This window comes from Cygnus atratus, chromosome 3 (assembly GCF_013377495.2).
Source record: "Cygnus atratus isolate AKBS03 ecotype Queensland, Australia chromosome 3, CAtr_DNAZoo_HiC_assembly, whole genome shotgun sequence".
NCBI lineage: Eukaryota > Metazoa > Chordata > Aves > Anseriformes > Anatidae > Cygnus > Cygnus atratus.
In genome coordinates this window covers 34,299,812-34,314,023 of record NC_066364.1, presented here as the reverse complement: position 1 = coordinate 34,314,023, position 14,212 = coordinate 34,299,812, and the positions used below count along the sequence as shown (strand labels likewise).

The following is a 14,212-nucleotide window of genomic DNA, read 5'->3' as shown; positions in this document are numbered from 1 at the left end:
AAAGTATTAATATTGCACAAAAAAAATAATGAATGAGATGACAGTGATGTAGGTTAGCATCTGCAACATGTATAGACATAAAAATGGAAAAGAAGCAGGATTAAAAGATGGACAGAAAATTTACTACAGCACAGACTGTTAGATAACTCTCATACGTACATGTATGAAAAAGATATATTAATGACAGGAACAGTCTTGTAAACCAAACAAAGGCGTACAAGACCAATCCTAGATTCACAAAATGATCACCGTGAGCAGAAGCTGACCAACAATTTGATTTCACTTCCTGGAATACTCTGATATAATTTGGGGAGTCTTTCCAGTGGCATTAAGAGATCGAAGAAATCCAACTGCACAAAACTACAATGAGACTGAAATCTGATCCAAACTGCAAACCAGACTTGCAGATCTGTGTCACAGTTAGAGCATTAATGTCACATGATGATCCTTAGCATTGAGGGGAAGGGAGGTTACTGAATCACAGACAGTGACTCAGGGAGACCGAGAAATTTCATTTCCTTTCAAGGATTTTTGGTGAGGAAGCCTTCTGTACAGCATAGACTCTAACAATTGAGGAGGGAGTCACCTTCCATTCTTGAATAGTAGAATATCATCAATTCATGTACTGAAAGAAATATATGCTGTATCTGTTTCCAGATATTGAGTTTTGCTTAGATATTTGTCATATTTTGCATACTTTCTCATAAATAACGATTTTGAATATTGAGTATGAGAAAGTGCTACTGATCCCTTTCATGTAAAGGTAAATTAGATTATTTTTTTTTTCATTCTTAAAAAGAAAATAGAGATGTGTAAACAGAAAAACTTGTCACTTCCAGTGACAGTTTTTCAAATTCTTCAGTGGTTTGGAAAGCAGGTAAGTGTTCTGCATTATTTGAAAATACTGATTTTAAAATACATTAAAAAAATGTAATGGTGATAATAATTCAATACTACAGCTGGCAAAATGTAATTATAGTCTTTTCTAAATCTGTGATTTTTTCATAGCTTAATCATAGATGATCATGAATTCTAGTGTATCCTTCCAAACTATCTCCCGGAAGCAACCCAAAACCCAGCATGTTGGATTTATTTATTTATTTTAGAAATAAAATTGAAATATAAATATTGCGCAAATGGCCTCAGAAGATTCAGGGCACATTTTGTTCACTAGATATGAGCAAATACATTAAAAATAGTAAGCACAAAACAATCAAAATATCTCAGAAGGAAAGCATATCTTTCAACACTCAAAATAGTTGCAGTATTGGATTAGTTTTAAAAGGTTTCTGTGAGGCAAAATTTCAGTGTGTGCTTTAGCAGCTCATTGCAATGTATAAGCTACAGTACATCACCTTCCTTACGCTCTCTCACCTGTGTTGGACAGCTAGAGAGCAGAGCAAACATACCATCCTTAGACAGGTAGAAGAAGAAATTCTTCACTCAGAGGGTGGTGAGGCACTGGCACAGGTTGCCCAGAGAAGCTGTGGATGCCCCATCCCTGGAGATGCTCAAGGCCAGATTGGATGGGGCCCTGGTCTAGTGGGAGGTGTCCCTGCCCAGGGGAACTGGAATTAGATGATCTTTAAGGTCCCTTCCAATCAAAGCATTCTATGATTCTATGATTCTAGGTATGTGCTACTGATTTAGTTCCTGCCAGCAGCCAAACTTTTCAAGTGATCCAATTTCTTTTTTTTCTTTTTTTTTTTTTTTGTCAAGTTTCCTGTGCAGAATATCCATTATTTATTAAAAAGACTGGTAAAATTTTTCAGTAACATCATAAGAGGTGGTCATTGTAATGTAATATTTCATGACTAACTTCCACTAAACCCCATAAGTGTTTGCCAGAGTGAAGAGTTCAAGATTTCATTTATAGAGTGGTCTTTCCATAGACTTTGTAGTAATGTTCAGTAATGTACAGTAATATTAAAGAAATTACCTAAACTAAACCTTGAAAAGACAACCTTTGGAGCAAAAGTAACATTTGAAACTGGCCACAACCTTGACCAAACCATTTTTTTTACCTTAAGATGTCATGAACATTTTATATCAGTTAAATACAGCAATTTTTGAACAATGATCCAACACAACATTGTCTTATTGAAAGATTGTATGTGGGTTGTTGATTCACATATATCTGTATATTACCTCCCTTTTAAAAGGTATTTGCTGACTATCTTCATATATACCAGTAGATATGCAGCAGAAGCTGAGAAAGAAAATGCAGAAACCATCTGACAGTTTTAATGTCATTAATGCTACAGTAAATCCTTCATTCCTACTAAAAAGGAGAATATGCCTAAATGTTTGTAGTTTAGGTACTTTTCTAAAGTGTCTTGAGCAGCCATCTCTGGTTTGAACACTATTTTTCAAATCTTAAACCTACACCTAATCCACTGAACCTCAGTGTGGAAGCCCAAACCTGAATACATCCACTGCCTTAGTTGCCCCTTTTTCTGTCTGTAATTCTGTGGTTTCTAGGCATCTGTTCCACTGTAGTCTTTGTTTAAGTCTGTATTAATAAGCAAACAGGACCAGGGGATCTGTCTGGGCATTGGCAAGTAATTATCGACACTGTAAAACTGTTAGTATGCTCCATGGTTTTGACCTAGGACAACTAGCTTTCCTCCCAGGCAATATTTTAGGTTCGACGTGGGCCAGTGATCATATCCTATAGGCGATATGGGTTCTGATGCTTTGTTCTGGGATGGAAGACCACTCAGTCCTGTGGACATGCTGTGCCAGGTGACCTCAGGGACAGAGAGCCTCAGCAGGCTTTATGTACTACTCAAGATGTCAGCACAGCTTCAGACAGTCTTAGCCTTCCATCAATCAAAATTTACTGCTTCCAGGAACGTGGAGGGATATATAAACTATCGTCTTTCCTAGGCAGAGCACATTCCTCACCCTATTAAATTTTTAATACGGGTCTTGCGGGTCTAAATCTTTAATAAGGGTCTCTGCAATTTCTACTGCAATAGAGCTCAAAACCAACCTTTTGCTGGAAAGGCTGGGGAAGAAGGCATTGGAAAATAATGGCACAACCCTCATATAGGGTTTACTCTTTTATGTTAACTCCTAATTTTTGCTTTTGAAGGCTTTCTCTATTGTCACTGGAATACAAATCACTTCCAAAAATGCACCCTACAAGCTTAGTACTGTTTTTAACAGGACTGCCCTTTGGGACCTGATTATCTGGTGTCTGGTTTCCACTTTCTGAAGCATTGACTGCCTTAAGATATATAAGGTATTCTACACTGCTACACATAGCCAGAACTGATGGAAAGAGTTGAACTTAAGTGCACCAAAGTAGCTAACAGCTCTAAATACTCTAAACCTTAAGGCACATAAATAGGGTGCCGGTGGCTGCTGCTTATTATTGAAAATGTACCAGATTGTCAGAAGCTATTTCATAAGATTTACTAGTCCCGAGGAGTTCTTGCACAGTTACTGTAGGCCTATCTCACAGTCCAGTGTGCATTATGTAAAGTCGTTTTAAAATGAGAAGATGAAAAAAGGCTTAATGTACTACTACAGTACTCATGAAAACTTCCAGCCCCTAGTTCAGGCAAAAAAAGCTGACAAACTCCAACCTACTCAGGGTGATAAAATGTGCTGGAGCTACTGAGACCAGAGGAGGATACAATTTACATAAAACAGAGACTTAGAAATAATTTTTCAAAAAGTTATAACCCAGAGTGTCATACTCCTGCAATGTACAGACTGAGAAGACATAATTTCAGAAAGCAATTTTAAGATATTATAGTTACACTTTATTTCTAATAATTCCATTTCTTGTTTTTCTTTTTTTTTTTTTTTTCCCTGCATTACATTTACAACACAGAAAATCTCTGTGGGATGTACAGCTATAATTTAATATATTATGAATGTATTTAATCATATAAATTTGATTAAAATATATACAAATATTAATACGATATAAAATAGTATCTATTTAATTAATATATTTATTAATTAAAATATAATAAAATATAAGGTACAGTTATAATGTATTTACTGGTAAATTACATACAATTTGGCTCACAGAACTGTTTACCCCATAGAAGTGGCTATTTTATAAAGAATGATTTTAAGTATTATTCAAACAATTCTTCTTTTAAAAAGGCAGCAAATCTGATAACTGCTGGCTTCTTAAATAAGTGTTTTAACGAGACCTCATGTCTTGCTCATATCAAGCCCAGTCCTGAAACTCCTGTCATCTTCAGTCCCTGCATGAAACACCAGCTTGTACTTCACAAATAAATCCAAGGCAGATGAAGAAATAGCTAAAATCAAGTACCAGAAATTTTCATTAAATGATTAGAAGGAAATGTACATTTCTGTGAAGTGCACAGATGTTGCTTATCCATTCACAAGATACTATCCAATTTCTACTGACACCATGTCTATCTGGAATCCTCCAGGCATCTCTTTCAATTGCTACTTTTTTGTTCTATTTTCTAGGAGGATATATAATTTATCTGTCCTAAATATTGTGTACACTAATATATTCTATTTTTCTGTCAAAGATTTAATATTTCATTAGCATCTAATACGCTCACTCTTTAGAGCACTATTTTGCTTCATTTGCTTCCAAAGGAGATCTTAATGGACCTCTATCACACCCTTTTCCCCATAAATAAAATTTTTTCTGCAGTTTGTCCTGATCCACTGTTCCCTCAGTTGCCAGATAATTTTCTTTCCAAAGTTCATTTATACCTCAAACAGTGGCTTAAAAAGTATTTCTTCAAGCAGCAGTCTATTTAACAGCTTCTGCTCCACATCTTTCCTTCACTTAATCCCACTCCATTTTTTTGTGTGTGTGTGCAACCAGACAGTGAAGTGCTTCAGAAAATATATTCACATTTTTCCACATTTTTTTTTAACTCTGCTCAGCCCCTTGGCTTGACTTACTATGCAGCCTCTTAGTAGCTGGGCTAACATAAACCAAAGTAGTATGTGAATAAGAACTAGCAACCAAGGTTTTCTAAAGGCTGTCTCTCCTACCAAAGAAAATGTCCAACAAAATGCACCCTCCACCTACTCATTCTTCACTCACATTTCATATTGGAATTCTTCGTGGAATTTTCCTTAACAAAAATCATGTGAGACAGGTCTCCATTTCACACCCTTTATTGTGTAGGAGAAGAGAAACTCAAAAGGAATAAAGCTTTTTCTATAAGGATGTAGGAATCAAGGACTGCAAATATGTTTTATGTCATCAAGTCACAATGGCAGCAAAATCCTTGTGGTGACATTTGAGCTGTTGAGCATAAGTTGTGGAAGATATGTATGCTCTGGGTTGGGATCAGGGATATCCTCAATATTGTTCAGCAGTCCTCTAATTTGCCAGATTATCTGATTTTACTCTACAATGAGACTATCTATCTCCATGTGGGCCTCCACACTAAACTCAATCTGGTCTTCACTGGATCCCATAACTGTAGCACTCATGCTGATAGCCTTATTTTGCTGAGGAAGTGAACAGATGTCACTCCTCAGATGCAATACCCTTTAACTTTAGATCATACAGAGAGGCCCAAAGACAGATGCACACACATATGCACAGAGCTTGTTTTAAGCAGACTCAAATGATCTTCTATCTCAGTAGTCCCCTCTGAGGTCTGCAAAGGCAAGACTAGTGGTGCATGCACTTCTGAGATGCATGCTGAAATCATGGCAGTGAGGAATGATGAGGGTGTGTGGGTGAAGCAGTGACATGAGACTGCTCCACCCTGGAGACCTTGTCAGAGACAATGGAGAGCAATATTGGTGTCAGGTATTTAAAGCACTAGTTTATTATTTCTCCAGGTAGTCAGGGAGCTTTTAGTATTTAAGGCCATGAAAAGAAAAGACAGGAAGCTTTAGTACCCCATAAGGTCTGGAGCCAAATTTTCTTCTCCCTATCCCCATCAATAATTCTGATAAACTAAGTAACCACTTACTGTTGCCAGTGCCTAAAGACAGCTCTACAGGCATAATCCCTTTCATACACTGATCAAACTCCTCTCTAAAAATGATTAGGCTTTTTGCCCAGTTTTTCCAATTGAAAGATTGTTCCTGAATCTCAATACTCTGATAATTAGGAATGCCAATAGAACTCCCCACCTAAATATATTCATGGTTCATTTATATGTATATGTACTTGTGCCAAAAAGATCTTTTAAGTAGCTCTTTTACTTCCCTGGTGTCTACCTGCCCTTCTCAGTTTGTTTATGGACAGAAATTATATCCTTTCAGTGTTTTTCTTTTCCTTGGTGGAATAAGCCTAACTCTTTTCCTCTTCTCTATTAGCCTCTCTATTTACCCAAGCATCATAATAATCTATGTATCTGCCTTGGTGTGAATTGATCTTTTCTGAACACTGGCAACTAGATATGTACAGAACTTGAAGAAGCAGGCATAGTTAGGATTCTGACAAGACATTATGCGCCAGTCAGCCTATAACCCAGAAACTTAAGCATGATCACAAATCCATTCTCCGTGGGAGAGCAAGAAACAGAACAGACCCTGAAATTTCTTCCCTACTTTCCCCCATATGCTCCTAAAGCAAATATCCCTACTCTGAATCTTTTGAAAGAATCCCATAAGTCTATCAACCATTCCCTCCCTCCTCCATGGGAACTTATAAGGACTTAACTGTTATCAGTACAAACATTCTTAGTCTTCCCCCACAACAATATAAATTACACTTCACTACTAGAGTGCTTGGGCCAGATCAGTTTTTAAAGACTGAAGAAATACTATGTGGGAAAATCTACCAGTTGTTTGCTCAATGTTGGATTTTAATGAATATTAAATTTAGCAACAGTTTGGACAAGAAAAAAATAAAGTTAAAAGGAAATTAAAACCTGTAAAAGTCTTATCCTTTTTTCTTACCTGTTATTCCCTTACTGATTTGAACTCATCCCCCCTATGCAACAACAGAAGTCTGGGATGTGATTTTACCATAGGTGTTTTGACTGTTTACCAGAGCTATAAGCAGAAGAGGAACGTCTTCCGATTTCAGTATCTGGTCATCACTTCCGAAACTCAGAAGTCCAAGCTTTTTTCTCCAGCCTTCCTGAAACTGTAGAGTGTGCAGATACATCTCTTTGCAAGAAGAAAAGCTAATATTTACAAATAGTAATGAGGTGATCACACTTATAACTACCCAATTTCCAGTACAGGAAATATTGATAGAAAGGGACAGTCTGAAATACTGTTCCAAGAGCAGAGCTTCATTCCCAGGAGTATCAAAATATAAACAAAATTTTCTCACCAAAAAAAAAAAAAAAAAAGTCCACTCATTTTGAAGGCATGAGTAAAAGAGAACATTATTTTTGGTCTTTCATGTTTTAAAATTAAGCTTTCATTGCAAATATAACCCATGGAATTTCTAAATTTCTTTCCCCTGTGAATTCCAAAGAAGCTAATCAACATGATAAAGCAATTTAGTTCAGCTAGGTATACTAGTTAAATGTTTATTTGCCTCTTCCTCTGCATTTAAATCAGTCTTGGCTGACAACTAATTTCACCTTTTATCAGAGTAAATACATCAGATGACATCTCAAGATGTTCTAAAGGAAATGAAAATTACTTTAAAAACTCAGAAGCAGAGCTTGTCCTTCAAACAATCAACAACTAAATTTGTCCAGAAACAACAATTTGAAAAGAAAATCTATAAAATAAAATGTGTGGACATGGTTTCAGGTTTTGGTTGAAAGTTAATCTATAAACTCAGTGGAGCAATTTAAAGAAGAAAATCAAATTCAGCAGAAATAAATACTGAGTACTGTCAGTACTCTTTAAATTAGAAATAGCTTGACTTGCTAATTTCAGGCTTAGATCTATGTTTTCTTTCTTTGTTTCTTGATACTTTGATTCAGACCTACCTAATTTTCCATGAATTATTTCTCTGCATTCCTATGCATATTCTATTATAATGACTCTGTTGATAAATGATGAGGAAAATATATATATATATTGTAAGAGCAGCTGATAACTGTGCTGTATCTGGGCTACTGGACTACCGCTAAAAGCCAACCTGAGAGTGTTTCACTTTACAGGCTGAACAGGAAATGAATCTGAAGCACTTAAAAGTGACAGATCTGAGGAGTCTTTATGAAGCAGAAGGAAAAGTCTAGTTCCATTTAGTATACAGGAACATTAAAAGAACTAGTTTAAAAGAAGTCCCTTTCCTGATACTGGGATACAAACTTCATTTGTTGATATCACTTCTGTGCTGCCAGTTAAAACAAGGCCAGTTTCTATACCAGATTACTGATTCTCTGGAAGACTTATCCAGAACTGCCATGTTCTGTACTACCACATGTCAGGTTTAGTTCAGGGCAATACTAGTCATTGGCTGGGGGCATGGGGGATCAAGAATTATTTCCAGTAGGCACCAGAAACTCCACTAGATTTGGCTTCCTCCACCCTACACAGTCTTCCCTACACAGCACTGTCCCGTGAGGCTTAGCACCACCAAACTTAATGCATACTTCAGACATGGGCTGAGGGAATACTGCTCCCAACTTTACTCCAAAGGGCAGCAACAGAATCCTATTCTTTCAGTGACTTTAAAGTTAAAACAAAACAAAACTTCATCTGAGAAAGTCATAATTACATCATAGGGTTGGAAGGACCCAAAGAGAGACCTGGAGACAAATGTGACACATCCAGCCTATATAATCTGGTATTAGGGCCAGAGAACACTGATGATGCATTCTTTCAGTTGACGTTAAAAGGAGTTCCATGGATAACTCTCTGGAAACCGGAAGGAATACCAGGGAATTTCTGTGGGTGTGGACACGATGACAAAGATTTTCTACATAAACAAACATTTTCATTCTGAAAGAAGGCAGCTTCTAGTCCCATGGAAATGAACCAGAGGTCATCTGTTATTTAGATTCAATACTCAAGAAAGAATGTGGAACATCCCTGGTAAAATATCCTCCACACTCATCGGTGTCCATAGCTTCAGTGAATATGATCTTACTTGTGGAGAGAACAGAAGGATGAAAAGAAAGGAGGGAGAGGTGTAGAAAGAAGCATCAGTGCAAGGGCACATTCCTGTATTGCGTCCAGATAGAGCCACTCTCTGTATACTGAGAATATATCACAGTATCATAAACGTTGAACTGTCCCAGAGCTTTCAGCTTTCTCCTGCCTCAAACCCTGCATCATTTCAGTAGCCCTTTGCTGGGTTCCCTTCGGTATGTCTGTGTCTCTCATTTACTGGGAAGCTCAGAACTGGACCCAGTATGCCAGATGTGTCTTGCCAGTGCTGAGTAGAGGGGAGGGATCACCATTCTCTGCCCTCCATCTGCTGGTAACACTCCCTCTCATGCAGCCCAGGATGCTGCTGGCCTTCTTTGCTGCAAGGGTACATTGTCGGTTCATGGTCAACTTGTTGCAAAGAAGGACCTCTAGTTTTTTATGCAAAACCTTACCAGACTTGGAGCAAGATGAGAAAAAAAATAGGGAATTGAGTTAAGAATCATGGAATAATTGCATGTATCTTTCCAGCTTAGCCTTAAAATTTTAAACCTGCTATTGAACCAAATGTTAGAGCAAACAAGACCATCTATCTTCTGACTACTTTCAACAAGTCTCTAATGTGGTCCTGTAATGCACTATTATGCAATGAAGTTGGCATAGTTTGGGATCTAATCAGAAAGGCAGTCTTCCTTGAATGTGCAAAATCAATTGCATATCAGTTGTTCCTATTCCATTAATAATATTTCCAATAGTAATACTTCATGAATAATAGTCCTATTGCATGAATAACATCAATGATAATAGATAGAAAACCTACAAATTAAGTAGAAAAGATGTGGTTGTAACTTAAAGAAATTAGTAATTTCTCAATGTCTGATAAATATTAAACTTACATAATTCTCCACATAAATATGGGGATCTTGAAAAAATATTCTCCTGTTCCATAATAAAATTATTCAAAAAAAGCACACAACTTTTCTACACATTAATGGAGAAATATTTTTTTTTCTCCTAGTCTATCAGTGATTGCAATAAATGTAAATCAAATTATAGGTTTGATAATTCTTTGTAAACCACTAAAGTTTTGATGTATTGTAAAGGTTTTCTGTTGTTTTGCATGTCACTTCATGAGCCTTTAATAACCTAACATCTAATGCCAACCAAAGGGATATTCCATACTATGTGGTGTCACACTCAACAATAAAAGGTGGAAAAAGAGTAGGAGAGGGGAGGGGTGGGCTCTCATTGTGAACGTCTGTCTTCCCGAACAACGGCTAAGTGTATTGAGGCAGGGATGTGGTTAAGCATCACTCATTGTTAGGAAGTAGAAAGTAATTTCTTTCCTCTCTCTCCGTGCTTCTACATGGACTTTGCTTGTTTGTTTTTGTTGTATTTTGGTTTTTTCCCCTTTTTCCTTTAGCTAAATTACTTAATTTACCCCTAATAATAACTTTACCTTAATAATTATTATTCCTTTCATTAAATTTTCCTTATCTCAACACATGATTTTTTTTTTGTTTTATTTTTTTGTTTTTTCTTATTCCCCTCCTCTTCTGAGAGAGCAGTTGTGGTCGAGTTTAGCTGCCTAGCCAGGTAAAACCACCACACTCAATAAAATTAGGGTGATCATTTCAGTAAGTTAAAGAAGATTTTGACTTTTAAGCATGGTGGTAGCAGTGCAGCACCCATGTACCTTCAAACTGGAGGCTGATCAAGCTATTAGCTAGATATGGCTTAAAACCTAGGGTATGTCCCAGGCTGCAAGTCCACTTTGCAGGAGCAGTGGAAGGCACAGCTATTCTTAAAGCACAGACAGCACTGCTGTGCAAGTAAGTTGACAAAGCTGATCACAGTCCTGTAAAAGACACAGCAAGTGACATTTTAAATGAGATATGCAAGTTCTATAGGTGCATGGAAAAGAGCATGATAAAGCATTCCTGTGGACAGCAAGTTGCGCTCAGGTCATACCAAGTGAAAACTGGAATAGTTGGGGTAAAATGCACATGTCTGAAGTAGAGTGTTGCTATATTACTAACTAAATGAATATTGTTCCAGACTTACATTGTCTATGTGTCATTCACTTTTTATAAGATATGCCTATTTTTCCCTCAATTTCTTTTAAATCTTTTACTGTTTTACTCTGCCCTGTGTTTGCAGAATGTCTTTGTGTACTGTTTACTGCCATGAGCTAAGTAGTGAGTCCTAGTAATAATAAATGACATGTGAATAGCTGGTGTGATATGCAAAAACACCACTCCAGACTATTTCACATACAGTCTTCAGGTCGGATGTTTTGCAGATAAAAGTTCTTGTCAATAAGAACATATTTTTTTTCTTCATCCTATTTCATTGACATTGCACATTTCACTGGATAACATCACACAGTGCAAGAGCAGGGGTGGTCACACAAGCATCAGAATAAAAATGGAAAAAAAAAAAGTGTTAGAGAATACAGAGATATTTGGGCTCAGAGAGACATCTGAAATTCTCAGGTTCTCCTATTAGGAAAGTTAAGAAAAGCATTTACTGGAGTGCTTTACCCAGTATGTTGGTGTTTATATATTCCAGTATTCACAGACATAATTAGAACAAAGACAGCATTGGTGTCTGCACAAATTTGTTCACCATTTCCTTCACCACTCCTACTTCTTAGGCACATCTCCAAAAAAAACAAACACCAGCCTTTGACCTCTTCGTAAATTCTTCCAGTAGTATGACAAAAAAATAAAAAAATAAAAAAAAAATCCTTTTGCATATCTTCTTTCTATAGTGCCTTGCTCGTAACAGCCATTTTGATGAAGTACCTTAAATTTGAAGAATTTGCATAATGAATAAATATGCTCTTTGTTCCATAATGCATATTCTATGAGTAGTATCTTGGCTTTGCTTTAAAGCATAAAACCTCTCACAATACAATGTCCTCAGTGTGTTTCAAAGTGTTAAAGACTGTTTCTATGCTAACACAGCATCAGATTTTTAAAAGTATGTATTCTTTTCACAGTTAAATCTGTTCTTTCTGATGACCAAAAATAACGTCATTGGATTGTATGATGAATAACAATTTTTTTCTTTGATTCTCAGATCAAATAATGATACAAATTGTTATACATATAACATACAAATTTTATAGATTATTATTATAGATTATATTATATATATTATATATATTATATATTATATTATAGATTATAGATTATAGATTATTAGATATAGATTATTATCATAAATTATATTTATAAGATACAAATTATATATATTATATATATTTTTATATAAATTATATATATATATAGATATAATAAGATACAAATATAGATATAAATATATGTTATTAATACTCAGACAGTTGAAACTTAATTTGAAAAGTATATTAATTGTCCTCAAAATAGTTATTTATTGAATATAAGAAGAGAGGTAATATTCTGCTAAAGTCAATGGCAAAAATGGAATTAATAGGAAAATTTTCCACGGGCCCTTATAGACTTGGCAAGACATTGGAATTTCCCCGAGGGATTTCTACAGAGCTATGTCCTGGTAAGATATGGAGTAATAGGGGATGAGATTTCAGGGCCTGGATTAAGCAGAGAGTTACTCAGTCAAAGTTTTATGCTGCATTTAAGTCTTTGGAAGGATCCAGATTTCTCAAACGGGTATAATTTTACAAATTCTCTTGAGTAGTATTTCTATGTAGCTCTGTCATGCAAAATGGTTAGGATTTGAAGTTAAGAAAGAGCTTAACTCTGTCTTCAGCAGAGGCTGTGTTTTATTTCAGCTTGCACATTCAAACAGAAGATGAATAGTCTCTGCAATTACATTTTAAGAGATCTTAAACAATATAAGGCTCATAGGAGATGTCGTACAGACAGCCCCTGAGAAAGCAGCATCCTTCAAACCTGTGCAGCACGACCAGGGAAATGTTTCCTTCTGCTACCAGCCTACCAGCAAACCATTTCTCCATTCCTAAGGAACATGAGGTTTTATTTCTGTTATGGGAAATATTCCTTGCATGATTTGCTCAAATGAGAGAGTTAGAATATTGCCAGAAGAGAAGAGAGAACCTCAAAGGACAGGCTGAACATCCTTTCCCTTAGAAAGAATTGCCCTAGTCCCTGAGATGTGCCCATCCATACTTAGCAAAGAAGCTGTCAAATCTTAACTTGGTCTCATTGACTATAAAGTGGTCCCCAAAGACAGCTCCTGTTAAAACAATTCTGAAGAATGAAAGCCTTACTTTGAGAGCAGTGACACCTACACAAGCTTGAAATAAAGCTGTCTAATGGCTCTTAAGAGCTTGGGAATTTTTTAACACTTTTCCTTCATGTAAGAAAAGTAATATTTTTTTTTCAGCACTCTTCTTAAACATTTACTGTGAAAAGGAAACATTAAATAACAATGTCACTGATGCTATTAGTGAATTTCAAGACAGAAGTGAATTGGTTGTTGTGCTATGTCTGATACAAAGAGTATCTGACTTTTTTTTTTTCAGGCTGGATTTTCTATAGCCTCAGTAGCATAAACAATCAATCATAATGACCTTCGAAGGTACATCAAAGAAATATGGATTCAGACTTCAACACCACAAACAGATAGGTTTAAAGAAAGTTTTACCTCAACTATCTATGTGTAGCCTAAAATAGAAATTATAAAACCATTACCTAAGGTCTTTGTGCTAGCTCTTTGTTCATAAAGGTAATTAACACCACTGTATTCAGTTTCTTAGGCTACAAAACTATTTAGAATATTTAATTGGCACAACACTGTCTCTCTCTCCATATGTACAGGTAGAGATTAATATAAAGAGAACTATTCTAATTACAAATATAAAAAGTTGAGCAGTGCCAACACATGGTTTGCTACCAAATATCAGAGTCAAATAATGGCAGTACATAATGATTTCACTCAGTGGCTTGCCAATAACCTTCTCTTGACATTAAAAAAAAAAAAAAAAGTCTCAAATGGGAGAACAATCTGCTTCATTTATGCATTATTCTTAATCATGTTTGCATTCTCTAGTTAATTTGCTATAGCTGTTTAAGGTAAAAAGGAAAGCTTATTGTTGTGCTTTTTCAAGTTTTTTAAAGTCAAATTGAACAGCCAAATATAGTCAGAAGAAGAGTAAGAAAAAATTATATGGAAAATACTACAATAGAGACACAAACATGAAGTTATTAGCTAATAGGAGATATAAACATCTTAGAATGAATTTTAATTCATGCTATACTCCAAAGAA

At 35.8% G+C, this 14,212-nt stretch overlaps 1 long non-coding RNA gene across 2 annotated transcripts in view; it reads left to right on the top strand.

Moving 5' to 3' along the window:
- The first annotated feature begins 557 nt into the window (after nt 1-557).
- The window catches only part of LOC118246253 (uncharacterized), a 74,390-nt gene continuing 60,735 nt past the window's right edge, over nt 558-14,212 (top strand). For both annotated transcript variants that reach the window (XR_004778128.2, XR_004778127.2), the window contains exon 1: nt 558-877. This is a non-coding gene — a long non-coding RNA (uncharacterized LOC118246253). The remainder of the gene's footprint in view (nt 878-14,212) is intronic.